General features: G+C 49.8%; 2 pseudogenes; one reads left to right on the top strand and one right to left on the bottom strand.

Moving 5' to 3' along the window:
• Nucleotides 1-3,879: 3,879 nt before the first annotated feature.
• On the bottom strand, nt 3,880-4,601 carry LOC136545071 (uncharacterized; annotated as a pseudogene).
• A 7,398-nt stretch (nt 4,602-11,999) lies between these two features.
• LOC136543242 (uncharacterized) lies at nt 12,000-14,398 on the top strand (annotated as a pseudogene).
• The last annotated feature ends 1,160 nt before the right edge of the window (nt 14,399-15,558 follow it).

Raw genomic sequence — 15,558 nt, 5'->3', positions numbered from 1 at the left:
ACAAGCGGTAGCAGCACATGGTGGTTCCCAGCGTGGACGACGGCGGGAGGGGTGGCAAGGTCCACAGCGGCCACGGAGGCAAGCAGCTGTGGCTGGCTAGTAGCCATGCGGTGCGCCCATCTATCCCCGGTAGTGCGGCGGGGGCACGACAACCAACAGTGCGAGGGTGCGTGACACGGAGAGGAAGAGGAGGGGGCGCTGATGCTACACGTGGAGGAGCGGAGAGCAGGGGAGGTCGCCATGGGAGGAGCAGCAGGGAGTGGCGCGGGACAACGTGGCTCGATGCGCTCGCGAGGGAGGGGGAAGCAGCGCGAGGCTCGATCGGCTGGGGCGCAACTACAGCAGCGGGCCACGGCGACGATGCTCCTGGGCACGGTGGCTGCGCAGCGGCGGAGGAGCAAGGATGGAGTCATGCGCGGGTGCCATTGGGCTACAGGCGTGCGGAGACAACAAGAGCGCGGCCGTGCCGGTGAGGTGGCGGTGGTGCGGGCGTGCCGGGGCAAGGGGCGCGGACGCCACGGTGCCAAGCGCAGTGGTAGGCGAAGAAGAAAAGGTCTGCTGCAGCTTGGATGGCTCGGTGGTGTAGTAAAGATGCGTTGTACCGCTGTTGGGCTGCTGGTGCTCTAACACACATGCTTAGCTGGCGCTCCCTTTAAAATCCAGACAAGATGCTAGTGAGGGAGAGAAAAAGTGAAGGACAGTGGCGTAGGCAAACAGCCGCAGCGTGACGGGACAGCGAAAGCAGCCAGCTCCTCTGTGGTTAGGTGGGTCGTGCAGTGGACGGAGCACCACGTTGGCCAGACGGCTGGCAGGCAGTGCACGCGGCGACCGTAGGCCGAGCCGTACGCCGGTGAGTAGAGATGCGCACGAATTTAAAAGAGACGCAAAAACCACAGATTAGCTCGCTAAGTTCCAACCAACATGCACTACCCTAGAGTTGACACTACCATCTCCCTAACGAAGCAACCCATACGACCAGAAGATGACCAGCGAGAAGGAAAGAGAGGCACCAAGACAGACTGGTCCTACATAACGCTGGTCCACGGACAGAGCACCACTATCAAGGTTAACATTTTCAAAGCATAATTGGGAAATTTTATGAGAGCATACGTAACCAGTTGTGCAAAAACATAGATATATTGCCTAACCAGTTTTGTTGGAATTTAAATGCCACAATGGCATTGTCTAGAATTCTTTTCCGACTTAGAGAGAATAATAACTTAGCTGGAACTGACAACCTTTAGCGCTTTTGCCATAATTTTTAACATGCCTAAACCTAATTAATTCCAACCACTACGCATTTCATACTCTAGTCCATACGTCATACTGACTCATAGAAACAAAACATCTAGGAACGAATTAACCCGCTGTTCAATGTAATTCGCCAAAATGACACTTTCAAACATAAGTTAAATTTTAAAATCCGAGAAAATCGTTTGATAAATCCTCTTAGGTCCAAATCTTGGTGCTAAGCAAGCTTGTAACACCAGAGGTGTTACAAAGGCCCGACCCCACACTCGACGGCTATGGTACCGGCGTAACGCTTGCTGGTACTTGGTCGAGCGGAGGAGGGCAACATCGCGTGCTTCTTCTAGCTGGTCCATGGCATCCTCGAGGGACGCCTCGGCTCCCTATTTTTCGTACGCCCTAACCCTCAGTGCTCCATAATCGAGGTCAATTTGGAGGATAGCCTCGGAACCGTATACCATGAAGAATGACGTGTAGCCAGTGGCCCGGCTAGGGGTCGTCCTTAGGCTCTAGAGCACCGCGGGAAGTTTCACGACCCATCGTCTGCCAAACTTGTTCAACCGGTTGAAGATCCTAGGCTTGAGGCCTTGTAGGACCATGCCATTCGTGCGCTCGACCTGCCCATTCGTGCGGGGGTGCGCAACAGTGGCCCAATCGATGCGGACGTGGTATTCATCATAGAATCAGAGGAACTTCTTCCCGGTGAACTGCGTGCCGTTGTCCGTGATAATAGAGTTCGAGACTCCAAAGCGATGGACGATGTCAAAGAAGAACGGCACGGCTTGCTCGGACTTGATCGCGGAGATTGGTCGAGCCTCTATGCACTTTGTAAACTTGTCTACGGCAACAAGCAAGTACATATAGCCCTCGGGCGCCCTCTTGAGAGGACCGACCAGATCGAGCCCCTAGACCATGAATGGCCACGTGATGGGGATTGTTTGGAGTGCTTGGATCGGCAGGTGGGTCTACGGAGCATAGTATTGGCACCCTTCACAGGTGTGCACAATCTGTTTAGCGTCGGCTACTGCAATCGGCCAGTCGAAGCCTTGTCGGAACACGTTTCCGACGAGGGTCCTAGCTACGGCATGGTGCCCACAGACCCCGCCATGGATATCACCTAGCAACTGCTTCCCTTGTTCGATGAGGATGCAGCACTGTAGGATCCCGGTGTGGCTTCGCCTGTAGAGCTCGCTCTCAATAACGACAAAGGACTTGGCACGACACGCGAGCCGCCGAGCCTCCGTTTTATTCATCGACAGTGCCTCACGGAGGAGGTAGTCGAGGTAGGGCGTCCTCTAGTCGGCCAAAGGGTCGGGGTCTGTCGCTGGATCCTCGTCAAGCTCCATGACTTTGGGGTCGGATGGAGCCGCCGGCTGCTTAGCCCCTGAGCCTAGGGCAGGTGGCCCGTCACCGGTCTGTTCTGGCTCCTCGTAGCGGACGGAGGGCTTGTACTGATTGCTGGCGAAGACGCCCATCGGTACCGGCTCTCGACCGGACACCGTTTTCGCCAGCGCGTCGGCCACCTCGTTGAGACGCCTCGGGATGTGATTAAGCTCGAGACTATCGAACTTGTCCTCCAGCTGGCGGACTTCTTGGCAATACATAGCCATCTTGGCGTTGTTGCAGCTTGATTCCTTTATGACTTAGTCGATTACCAGCTGGGAGTCGCCCCGGACGTCAAGTCGTCGGATACCCAACTCGATGGCGATGCATAGGCCATTGATGAGTGCCTCATACTCGGCCACATTGTTGGAGGAGGGGAAATGGATACGAACCATGTACCTCATGCGTACCCTGAGGGGTGAAACGAAGACCAGCCCCGCGCCGGTGCCTTTCTTCATCAGCGATCCATCGAAGTACATTGTCCAGTGCTCTTGGTCGACAACTGCTGGCGGCATTTTAATCTCGGTCCACTCTACAACGAAATCAGCCAACGCTTGGGACTTGATGGCCGTCCGGGGGCATATAAAATGCCTTGACCCATCAGCTCGAGTGCCAACTTCGTGATTCTTCCTGTAGCATCCTGGTTTTGGACGACCTCGCCGAGAGGGAAGGACGTTACGACCATCACTGGATGCGACTCGAAGTAGTGACACAACTTCCTCTTAGCGATCGACATGGTAAAAATTAGGTTTGGTTTTTCAGTGCCATATATTCTGTTTGCTCTGCTTAAATTGCATTTAGTAGTCCATTCACAAGCCAGAATCAACTAAGCAAATATATTGAAGCTGCAAAGACAAGGAAGGCCAAAGGATTAGAGAGGGTTAGTACAATACCAGGAGTGTAGAAGCTCATGTAGGGTACGGCGCTCGAGAATTCCCCGAGCTCGCTAACCTTCTTCACTCGCCCTGACTTGAGCCCCATCATGAACAATCCAACACCTGTGCTGACGAAGATGATGCCCACGCCCTCTGCGAAGCCAACCACTGATGCGAAGTCAGGCATCTTTTTCTCCAGATCAATGACTCTGCATTGTACCCATTCAGCAATTCCCTCTAAACTCACTCTTCTCGACCAAAGATGAAGTGTGGAATCCTCAATGCCAGCAAGGCCCAGAGAATCATCCTCCATCACCATGAGCGCAAAGCCGCTGTGCATTGCTGGTGGCTGGGGCTTAACCACAGATAGTAAATTGTTGGCCCAGTCATACTTGAGAATTGTAGCAGTCTTTCCATGTGCGAAGTAGATTTCGTCTCCAATGAGGGGACCACGGCTGTAGGCCACATCAGGAACATTGTCCAGCGTGGCTGGAGCCCTCTACGCGCCTATCTCCGGCGAGTACATGGCCGCCGACATGGTAGGAATAAGACTCGTGTAGTCGGTGAGCATGAGGACCAAACAGAAGGGGCCACCGTGGCAGTCGACGTGATCACAGCCAGCGGCAACACAGAACACCGCGGCCGACCTGTGGGAGATACACCAGCTTTCTGGCTCGGGCACACGATGGCGGTCGCCAGTGACGGGGTCACAGACAAGGTAATACCTCTGGTTTCCAAACATCCTGAGGAGGACGCGGCCGTGGCGGTAGTCTTGGGTCCTTGCAAAGGGGGCGTCGTCGGACTCCGGAATAGAGAAGGCGGGCACTGCTGTCGTGGGGAACTGGGGACGAAGCAGGGATCCTCGCATGCTTCGATTGTTGCCTCCCCATCGACGAGGCTGAGGAGAGGAGGGGCACCGTGGAAGTCGCGGTACCGGCTGAGGAAGGCGGGGTCAGAGAGGGTGCGGAGCCATGGCTTGCAGACAAGGGCGGCGAGGAAGAGCCACTGGGACTCGTCCGGCGGGAGGCGGAGCAGGATCTCGGAGATGGCGTCGTCGGCCAGGTCAGGCGGCGGCGGCATGGAGCACTTGTGGAGTGGTCGGCGGAGGATTTGGACTGGGGGATTGACAGATTGGAGTTGGAGAAGACGACTAGTCGAGTAATGGGCTCAGCTCGTTCGTCCCTCGTCCATAGCTGATGACTGGCATCAGCGTCTCAGCAACCGGCCCAATCTATCGGCCCACAGTTGATCGCCTGACTAAAATTATCCTCGGCCCAGAGTTGATTCCTGACTCAAATTCCAACTCCCAGAGAGAGTTCGACGCAAAAACGTGTGCAAGATTGAAACCTAATTCCCAACAGTTTGCAATATGCACTACTGGAAAACCGAGATTTGCCTAGTGTTTAATAGTTTGCCTAGTGTCAATCGTCGGACACTAGGCAAAGAGCTTGTTTGCCGAGTGTTAGACCCTGGAGCACTCGGCAAAATAAAGGCACTAGGCAAAATAACGATTTGCCGAGTGTCGACATTAGGTAAAGAAATCCACTCGGTAAATAACCATTTTGCCTTGTGTCAATACTAGGCATACCATCACACTCGGCAAAGGCTGTCGGTGGGCAACCGCCGTTACCATTTTGCCGAGTGTCTTCCGTTAACACTCGGCAAAATTAGAACTTTGCCTAGCGTCTCCGGACGACACTAGGCAAACTGACCAGTTTGCCTAGTGTCTTACAGAGACACTAGGCAAAATATTTTTTCTTTTTTTGATTTTAGCTTCCAATTTTTTCTGTAGCTTTCCTACTATACCTTGACCAACATGTTGAAAGTTGGCACAATTTTATGAAATTTTGCTATATTTCTTTAGTTTATTTAATTTCTTTGAATTTTTTCGACAAATGCAAATTTAAACTGCAAGTGTGACGAATAATGGCAATTCATGGATGCAAAAATGATATTCATGTTAATAAGTGTTAGTTGAGGCCGTATCCAGAAATGTCCATACGTGACGATGTTAGGGTTTCTAAGCATCATACGTGATAATGTGCTCGAAATCTTTTTAAATTTTTATCATAGCACCCGCATGCGATATCTTGACTTGTCGACAAGTTTCATGAATTTCAGACTCCGTTTTCATTTAATAGAATTTAAAAACTATTTGCTCGCAAGTTCGTGGTCATGTCTCGACGTGAAGATGTGTGAAATTTTTGGTCTGTTTCTGGATACGGCCTCAACTAACACTTACTAACATAAATATCATTTTTGCATTCATGAATTGCCATTATTCGACACACTTGCAGTTCAAATTTGCATTTGTCGAAAAAATTCAAAGAAATTAAATAAACTAAAGAAATATAGCAAAATTTCATAAAATTGTGCCAACTTTCAACATGTAGTCTCATTTTATGTAGGGAGGCTCGATAAAAAGTTTGAAGACCAAAATTGAAAAAAATAAATAAGTTTGCCTAGTATGCCAGCTAGACACTAGGCAAACTGGCCTCTTTGCCTAGTGTCTCATGGAAGACACTAGGCAAACTTATTTTTTATAGTGTTTGCCTAGTGTTGGGTTATCGACACTCGGCAAAGTTAATTTTCAGTTTATATTGTTTGAGTGTTTTTTTATTTTTAAAAAAAATTCATAGTTCAAAAACATTCATATTTGCCCAGTGTCAGATCTAGGACATTAGACAAATCAGTAGAAGACCGGTACTACTTGACCTGGTCGGTACTACCGGTAGAAGACCGGTACTACCGCTAGGCCAAAAACCAGCACAACTGTGAAGACCTGTAGTACCGATGAACTTCCGGTACTACCGTTCACGCCGGTACTACCGGTAGAGTACCGGTACTACCGGTAGAGTACTGGTACTACCGGTAAGTCAAAAACTGGCTCAGTTGCGAAGACCTGTAGTACCGATGTACAGCCGGTACTATCGGTAGACGACCGGTACTACCGGTAGGTCAGTTTTGAGCAAAAAACACTGGGTACGAACTACCGGATGTCAGCCGGTACTACCGATCAAACAACGGTAGTACCGCTAGGTCATTTTTCCACTGTTTTGTGAAGACCGAAAGTACCGGTACTTACAACCGGTACTACCGGAGACACTTCGAAGAAACCCAGCAGTGAGGTGTGCCAGGTATTTACTCTATTTTTACAAATAAATTTTGCAGTTGAATTTTTTTTTGCCTAGTGTTAGATCCTGGACACTAGGCAAAGCAGGATATTCAACACTTAACTTATCCTTTCACCCGAACCCGAACCCCAGGCCCAGAGCGCGCGAGCTCTTTCAGCAAAAAAAATTTCGCCCGCCCGCCCGCCGCCGAAAGCCGCCCGCCCGCCGCCTACCCGGCAGCTGGGGCGCCCCGCCCGCCCTCCATTCCGACAGCCGCGCCCGCCCTCCATTGCTATCCGCCGCGCGCGGGGGCCCTCACCCGGCCGGTCCGCCAGGGCGCTGCCGCACGGCCGCCGGCGCCCCCAGCCCGGCCTGCTCGGCGGGAAGGCTTTGGCCGCCGGGCGGCCCGTGGCCAGGCCCCTACGCCGTCCCGGGCCCCCCGCGCAGCCGGTCCGGCAGCAAGGTGCCGCGGCCCCTAGCCCGGCCCTGCTTGCCAAGGAAAGGCACGGCCGCCGGGCGGCCCCTGGCCGGCCCCCAGCGCCGTCCCCTGGCTGGTCCTGTGCCACCCCATGGCTGGCCCCAGGGAGAAGGTGAGCAGCAGTAGAGAGGGAGGAGGAGGGAACAAAGAGAGAGGAGGAAGGTGGAGAGAAGAGGAAGCCCCATCGATCTGCTCCCGTCCGCCGGTGCCCTGCTTGACATTCCGTCCACCGACGTCTTGCTCTGGTGCCCCGCCCCATAAGCTAGCGCCTTGTTCCGGTGCGCCTCCTGCTGGCCTGCAGCCCCGTCCGACATCGCGCCGTCTCTTTGATCGACGACTAGCACGCACGAGGTTCGTCGACCACTTTTGTATTCGATACATGGTGTACGAGAAGTAGTGGTACAAATATGCATAGGATGGATAAATGATGATGTTGGCGGTGATTGTGTTAGTACTAGTTGTTGTTGTGTTAGTAGATGTAATTGCTTCCCTTGATATATATGTGTTTAGCGGCCATCGTGCCGTTGGTTCATTGCAGGTTTTGAGAATCTCACCGTACAGGGGAGGTGCTGCCGAAATTTTTAGACGTCTTAATTCGTTTTGTTTTTATTTGCAGGAAAAAGAAGGTGAGAAAGGAGCAGAGGCGACCCCGATCGTCTTCCTCACCGATGTCGGTCTGCCTGCACCGCGTCGCCTCGCCACTGCACTGACCCTCCACGGCCCCGCTAGCCTGACTCCACCGCCACCTTAGGTATAACCCCTCTTTCCGTATCATGGTTGTAGGTGGCGAAGCCCAGTTAGGCGTCTCCCGTTCAAAATACATACGGTTGGAGGTATGTAAATCTTTGCATATCGATAACCATATGTGTTTCGAATTGTCCACGTTTTTTTGGACAGCCCGCGGCTGCGTAGATGGATTAGTTTTCATGGTCTGCTCCTATCTGAGATAGAGTTTCAGTATCACCTCCCTGTTGTTCTCCGGATACACTCTCCTTGTCAGGACATGTATTTGGAGAACAACGGGTAGGTGCTGCCGAAATTCATTCTTAGATAGGAGTAGATCATGAAAACTAATCTCATCTACGCATCCGCGGGTGGGATTAGGACCTATCCTCACCTATTAGATGGTAGGAACACCGTGTAGATGCAATTGATGCTTATATTACTCGCTGATACATATGTTAGAGGATGGATGACCGTGAGTGGATGTACACGGGCCACAGAAGCAAGGTTGATTTCACCAAAGAATGGATGTGCAAAATGGATGAGTTCTTGGAGTCAGCTTTTGGCGAGGCTGGTGGCAGACCTATTAAAGCTTTGTGTCCCTGCAGCAAATGTGCAAACAGAAAAAAGCAAAACAAGGTGAATGTGGGTAAACATCTAGTGAATAATGGGTTCACGCCGAACTATACCCGGTGGGTCCACCATGGTGAAGGCCATCATATGAGAGAGGAGGTAGTGAGACCACGTCTGGAGGGTTTCGATGTTGATGCGGGGGTAGCGGACATGTTAGATGACTTTCACGAAGCACAGTATGTTGAAGGACGTAGGTTGGAGGAGATGGATGCAACAACAAAGGCATTCTACGACATGATGGAGTCAGCACAGAAACCCCTGCACGATAGGACAACGGTTTCTCAACTAGATGCCATTAGACGTGTAATGGGGTTCAAAAAGTGCTTCGTGCACTTAAAATGCCGTATGACCAGATAGATGCTTGTCTGAAGGGGTGTGTCCTATTTAGGAAAGATCACAAGGATGCAAAATACTGTCCAAAGTGTGAATCCTCCAGGTACCTTGAGGTTGACTCTGGTGATGGCCAGAAGAGGCAGCTTTCTATCCCGTTGAAAGTCCTTCGGTACCTTTCGTTCTTACCGAGGATGCAACGTCTATATGTGACCGAGGAATCCGCGAAACAGATGAGATGGCACAAAGAGAGCAAACGATACAATCCAGACAAGATGGTACATCCCTCCGATGGTAAAGCATGGACCCACTTTGATCGCATTCATAATGACAAAGCTGAAGAGGCTCGTAATGTACGTGTTGCGCTGGCAACAGATGGGTTCAATCCTTATGGTCAGATGTCTGCTCCGTACACTTGTTGGCCCATCTTCGTTATCCCCCTCAATCTCCGCCCTGGTGTCCTCCTTCAATGATAGAACATCTTTTTGTCATTGATAATTCCTGGACATCCGGGGAATAACATGGGTGTGTACATGGAGCCTCTTATTGATGAATTGATCCTTGCTTGGGAGGATGGGGTATGGACATACGATCGGGCTACAAAGAGAAACTTCAAAATGCGTGTTTGGTACCAGTACTCCATGCATGACTTCTTGGCATATGGGATATTCAGTGCGTGGTGCGTTCATGGGAAGTTCCCATGCGCAGTATGCAAGGCAGCTCTGAGGTTCATTTGGTTGCAGAAGGGTGGCAAGTATTCGTCATTCGACAAACATCGTCAATTCCTCCCTATGGACCATCCTTTTAGACAAGACATAAAGAACTTCACAAAAGGTGTCATAGAGACAAATCCTCCACCACACATGATGACTGGTGCCGAGGTTCATGCTCAGATATATGCTCTCGTGGCCAACGAAGGAGGTGGTTTTGTGGGATATGGTGAGCAACATATGTGGACACATAAGTCGGGCTTGACAAGGCTCCCCTATTTTAATGATCTTCTCTTGCCACATACCATTGATGTAATGCACACTAAAAAGAATGTCGCTGAGGCACTTTGGGCTACACTCATGGACATTCCTGATAAGTCCAAAGACAACCCTAAGGCTAGAGTCGACCTAGCAGCATTATGTGATAGACCAAATCAACATATGCGTCCTCCTAGAGGCGGCAAGAAATGGATAAGGCCTAAGGCTGATTTCGTCTTGAGCAGAGACCAAAGGAGAAAAGTACTTGAATGGATCCAGAGGTTAATGTTCCCTGATGGATATGCAGCGAATCCGAGGAGGGGAGTGAACTTATCTACTCTGCGAGTCCTAGGGATGAAGAGTCATGACTACCACATATGGATTGAGAGGCTTCTTCCAGCTATGGTTCGAGGCTTTGTCCCTGAGAATGTCTGGCTAGTGTTGGCAGAGTTGAGCTATTTCTTCCACCAACTATGTGCCAAGGAGTTATCTCAAACCGTGATTGATGACTTGGAGAGAGCGGCACCTTTGTTACTCTGTAGGTTGGAGAAGATCTTTCCCCCTGGCTTCTTCTTGCCGATGCAGCATTTGATTTTGCACCTCTCGAATGAGGCACAAATGATGGGGCCCGTGCAGTTTCATTAGTGCTATCCAATCGAGAGATGTCTAAAGGTTCTTCGAAAAAAATGTAGAAATAAAGCCAGAATTGAGGCTTCCATTGCAGAGGCATCCTTTCTGGAGGAGGTGTCAAACTTCACAACAACATACTACGCTGAAAACCTTCCTAGCATCCATAATCCTCCCCCTCATTACAATGCTGGGGAAAATGAATCAAACCTCAGCCTTTTTCGAGGGCAACTCGGAAGCGCAAGTGCATCGACCACCAAAGTGTTGCAACATGAAGAGTGGCGTAGTATCATGCTGTATGTGTTGATCAACCATGACGAAGTCGAGCCATACTTGGGGTAAGTTCTCAACGAACTTGATTCATAACGTCATCACTCATTGGCCAACCCCTTTTTGTCTTGTTGCTATAGGGAATTTTGTCGTCAAACCTGGCATTGACAAAGGGAACCTACCCCTCCGGAATGGGATACCCTTCTTAGATAGGGTGCTGGAAATGGGAGCCTCAACTTCATTTCTTGGTTCAAAAAGAAGGTACCATCCAATTTATCTTGTACTTTCACATTCTAAGTTGCTTGTACATGTGAAATATAAAACGATCTATCTTGCTCGAGCTTGCAGGGCCAAACCGATGCGTCCATGACGGCCGAGTTGAGACAGGTTGCCAATGGCTTTGCTTATAAGGTGAAGTCATTTACCAGTTATGACGTGAATGGATATCGCTTTCGCACATCAAGCTACGAGTAGAGTCAGCCCAATCGAAAAATCACAAGTACTGGAGTTTTTACGGCCGACCAAGATAAGGTCGAGTATTATGGAAGACTTGAAGAAATATACGAACTCAGCTTTCATGGTTGCAGGCCTCTTAATCCTATTATATTCAAATGCCATTGGTTTGATCCTGCAGTAACGAGACGGACTTGGGCTAGTCTTGGGGTAGTTGAAATTCGACAAGATTCCGTCTTACCAGGAGACGATGTCTATGTTGTGGCCCAATAGGCCACACAGGTTTATTATCTCCCATACGCATGCCAAGACAAAGAGAATCTTAATGGTTGGGATATTGTGCACAAGGTATCGCCACACGATAAACTACCTTTGCCAAACGATGAAGATTATACATTTAACCCAAACACATATGATGGAGAATTCTTCCAAGAAGAGGGGTTGGAAGGAAGGTTTGAGATAGACTTAACCGAAGCGATTGGAATGGAAGTAGACAATGAATGGGTTGATGCAGGCAACGCTGGAGACGAGGTGCTAAATGAGAAGGACTTACAAATGCTTAACCGATTACAGTTAGGCCAAGATAATGTTGACAACATCCCCCCTTCGGATAGTGTCGAGTATTTCGACATGATTGATAGTGATGATGAGACTTATGATCCAGCTAATCCCGATCATGAAGATTATTTTTAATACATGTAATAATATGTTATTTTGTAATTTTAGTTTGTTCCTTTTGCCTTTATGTAATTATGTTATTTCTAATACAACACTGTTTTTTTTGTTTTTGATTGCAGGTGATTGATCAAAGATGGCGGGCAGGTGTCAAAATAGGAGGGTCAGCTCGATCTACCAAAGAACACGCCCGGTAGACACCACTGCAGATGAGGACCTATCGATGCCGTCGCAGAGGAGGAGGAGGAGGAGCAGCACCGGTCGCAGGAGGCGGTCGCAGGAGGAGCAGTTGCCGCTGCCGCAGGAGGAGGACGAGTGGGTGGAGGACGAGGATGGGGAGGAGGAGGAGGTCGAGGAGGAGGCAGCAACGGGTTCGTCTTCCTCTGGTACGCCGAGTGTGTACTTGCGAGGTCCCGCGAGCCTCCCTACGTGGCCGATACCTTCTTACAGACGCCCAAAGATTGCACCCGATGGAGAAACGTAAGTAAATTAACATGTTTTCACTACTTCAAATGATATGTTTAAAAATCACACTAGAAGCTAACTATTATTCTTAATAACTTGTGCAGGGGCTAGACGGTTGTAGAGTCTGCAGGATGTCACACACGCAAGGTCAGTGGCATCCTTGGCCTTCTGGTCAAGGAACACTTCCCTGGCTTGGTCCAGTTCGCCGGGAGAGAGGAGCCGCCCTACACGTTTGCCCACTACGCCAACGCCCCCGATGCTACAGATCTGCTTGGCGGGACATTCCCCAATAAGGCAAAGCGAGTGAAGGCTGAGCTATGGGTAAGTCTTCCTCGCACTACATTGTTCAATACATTGCATTCATTGGACATTTTTTGAAATAATGAATGAATACTTTATGTGTATATGCAGGATTTCTTCAGACTTCAGGAAGGCTTTGAGGACACGGCGGATGTGGTGCTAACCAAAGCATGTAAAAGACTCGTGAAGCAGCTGCATTACGAGGCACGCGTCCAGGCCATCATAACATACCACGGGTCCTACCTTGCAACGAAGGTCATGAAGAAAGAAGCAAGAGATATGGCACTGACCAAGGAAGAGTTCATGAAGGTAAATGTATTTGAACATTAATAATGTAGTGCTGATAGCTTTAATTTAACTTCTTATATGTCATATACTTCATGGCTTGTAGGTGGTTCCGTGCTGGTGCTCCGGGGATCCCCGATGCTGGGAGATGATGGTGGACAAGTGGTTGGACCCCGAATGGATTGCCCAGCACAAAGCTTGTCGGGAGCGCCGTTTACAGATGATAGGTGTACCACACCATCAAGGCAACCGCAGCCTCAATGGATACGCGCAAACTTGGGTACGAGAATCCATTTTTTTATTATAACGTTGTATGTTGCATGATTTCTAATCATCTTGCTGTTTTTCTCGCAGTCATCGTCGCATGGTGGGCAGCCGGTTACCCAGTTCATGGCATATGCCATGGCTCACAAGGGCAAGGCGAAATCCGACGTCTCCTACAACCCGGATGACCCTCCTTTGGCATACAGCAACGCGACCATCCATAGCCGTCTCAGTCAGTATACTGAGATGGCAAGGGCGGTCCATGGGCTAGAGTACGATCCGAGCGCCCATGACTTTGACGGAGAGATCGTCATGAGGGTGGGAGGTGGCAAGAAGTATGGGCGGTATTGGATGGGTGATGGTGTCATCGACACGTCCTCTACTCCCACCCTCTCCTAGATCCGAGCACGGAGCACGAGCGCAAGCCCGACCATACGTCCACGGCCAGCCACTGCTTCGCACCTTGTCAACGAACTCCAGGTAATTTCTGTTTTATTCGTTGCTTATTGATTTTTACATACCTTTGCCTTACTTTAACATTGGGGGTCAAATGTTGTAGGCCCAACTGCTAGAAGAAAGGAGGCTTCGCGAGGAGATGGAAGCGAGGGCGGTGGAAGAGCGGGAGGCCCAACGACAGAGGATAGAGGAGCTGGTGGGGTTCGTGTCCACTCTTGGCGCCGCTATGGGGCGGACCATGCCAGCTAGCCTAGTCTTGCCACTTCCTCAAGCAGCTACTCCTGTGAGTACCAATATATTACTTATTATGTTCCAACCTGACATAGGGCACACTAGAAAAAATATGCAATCTCAAACATACAATATGGTGTTGGTGGTGACGGCGGTTGTTGTTGTGGTGTGGTGGTGGCAGTTGTGGTGTTCGGGTGGTGGTGGTGTTGGTGGCGGTGTATTGATATGTATGTTCTTGACGGTCATCGTGCCGTTTGTTTTCTTACAGGGTTTGGAAACCTCTCTGTGCAGGGGAGGTTCTGTCGAAATTTTTTATTGACGGTATCCTTTTCATTTTTTTCAGCATCAATCGAGCGTGGCATCGAATCAAATTGGAGGGTCGCCGGCTTCACAGATTGGAGCGTCGCCGGCACCACAGCTTGAGCCGAATCAAGTGGAAGGGTCACCGGCTTCACAGATTGGAGCGTCGCCGGCACCACAGCTTGAGCCGAATCAAGTGGAAGGGTCGCCTGGAGCATCAAACCACGGGCCTCTTCACCCTTGACAATCGTCGTGATCAGCTTGTTGTGAACTTTGTTAAGAAATTTGGTTGTGCACTTATGAACTTGTGAACTTGTGGCACATTTGTACTTTTGGTATGAACATGTGATATATGTGAACATGTGGTTCTTATTTATGATTCATGTGATATATTTGTGGTGTTTGAATATGATTTATATTTGTGTCGCAAATGGAATAATAAAAAAAAATCAGCTTCTGGTTACTTTGCCTAGTGTCAGGGGTCTGACACTAGGCAAAGGGGCCACACGTGGCACACATGGAACAGGCTTTGCCTAGTGTAAGGAAACTGACACTAGGCAAAGTAGGCAGTTTGCCTAGTGTCGGAGGCCTGACACTAGACAAAAATTGGCATATTTACCTAGTGTAGGCGGCCTGACACTAGGCAAAGCTTGACATATTTGCCTAGTGTCGGACGCCTGGCACTAGGCAAACCTTGCATACTTTGCCGAGTGTCAGGCCTCCAACACTAGGCAAAACGTCCGTTACGATTTCCACCGTCAGTGGAATACTTTTGCCGAGTGGTGTCCTTGACACTAGGCAAACACTTTGCCGAGTGTCCGAGGTTTGACACTCGGCAAAGTGCTCTTTGCCTAGTCCGCCTCTGCCGACCCTTGTTTGCCTAGTGTGACACTAGGCAAACTGTTTGCCTAGTGTTTCTGGGCCTTTGCCTAGTGCCTGCGGCACTAGGCAAATCCTGTGATTCCAGTAGTGATGTTTCTAAAAAAACAGTTTGCAATGTGCCCATGCCATCCACTGGAACCAAACAAATAAAACAAACATTAATTCCATGTGAGCTTGTTTCGAACTCGTCCAAGCAGCTGTGTTTGTGCTCAGTATGTGAAACTAGCATGCTTACATATACTATTGCCTTTTTTTTGCTTAACAAACTACAAGAAGCAAATGTTACCCAATGTCATGAGAAATGGTAAAAGACACTAGGTTGTTTTGGAGCAATCCAACACTGGATTTTTTGGGTGTCCATTCAGCGTATCGACTCAAGCTCTTGTCATCTGATTGGCTTGGTTTAGGTTTGGGGTTGGTGACCTTTCTTCTCTAACTCCAGCGGGCTTAGAAGAAAAATTTAGGGTGGAAGACCAAACTAACGGTGGCAGCGGCAGGGGTGGCGGGGCACCATCGACCGACGGTGGAGGAAGCCAGTTGGATAGGGCAAGGGTGAGGGAGTCGTGGCGATACCCCAGCGAAAATAGGTTAGCATGGGG

This window comes from Miscanthus floridulus, chromosome 3 (genome assembly GCF_019320115.1).
Source record: "Miscanthus floridulus cultivar M001 chromosome 3, ASM1932011v1, whole genome shotgun sequence".
NCBI lineage: Eukaryota > Viridiplantae > Streptophyta > Magnoliopsida > Poales > Poaceae > Miscanthus > Miscanthus floridulus.
The sequence above is the reverse complement of the archived record's forward strand: the minus strand, read 5'-3'. Positions and strand labels throughout refer to the sequence as shown.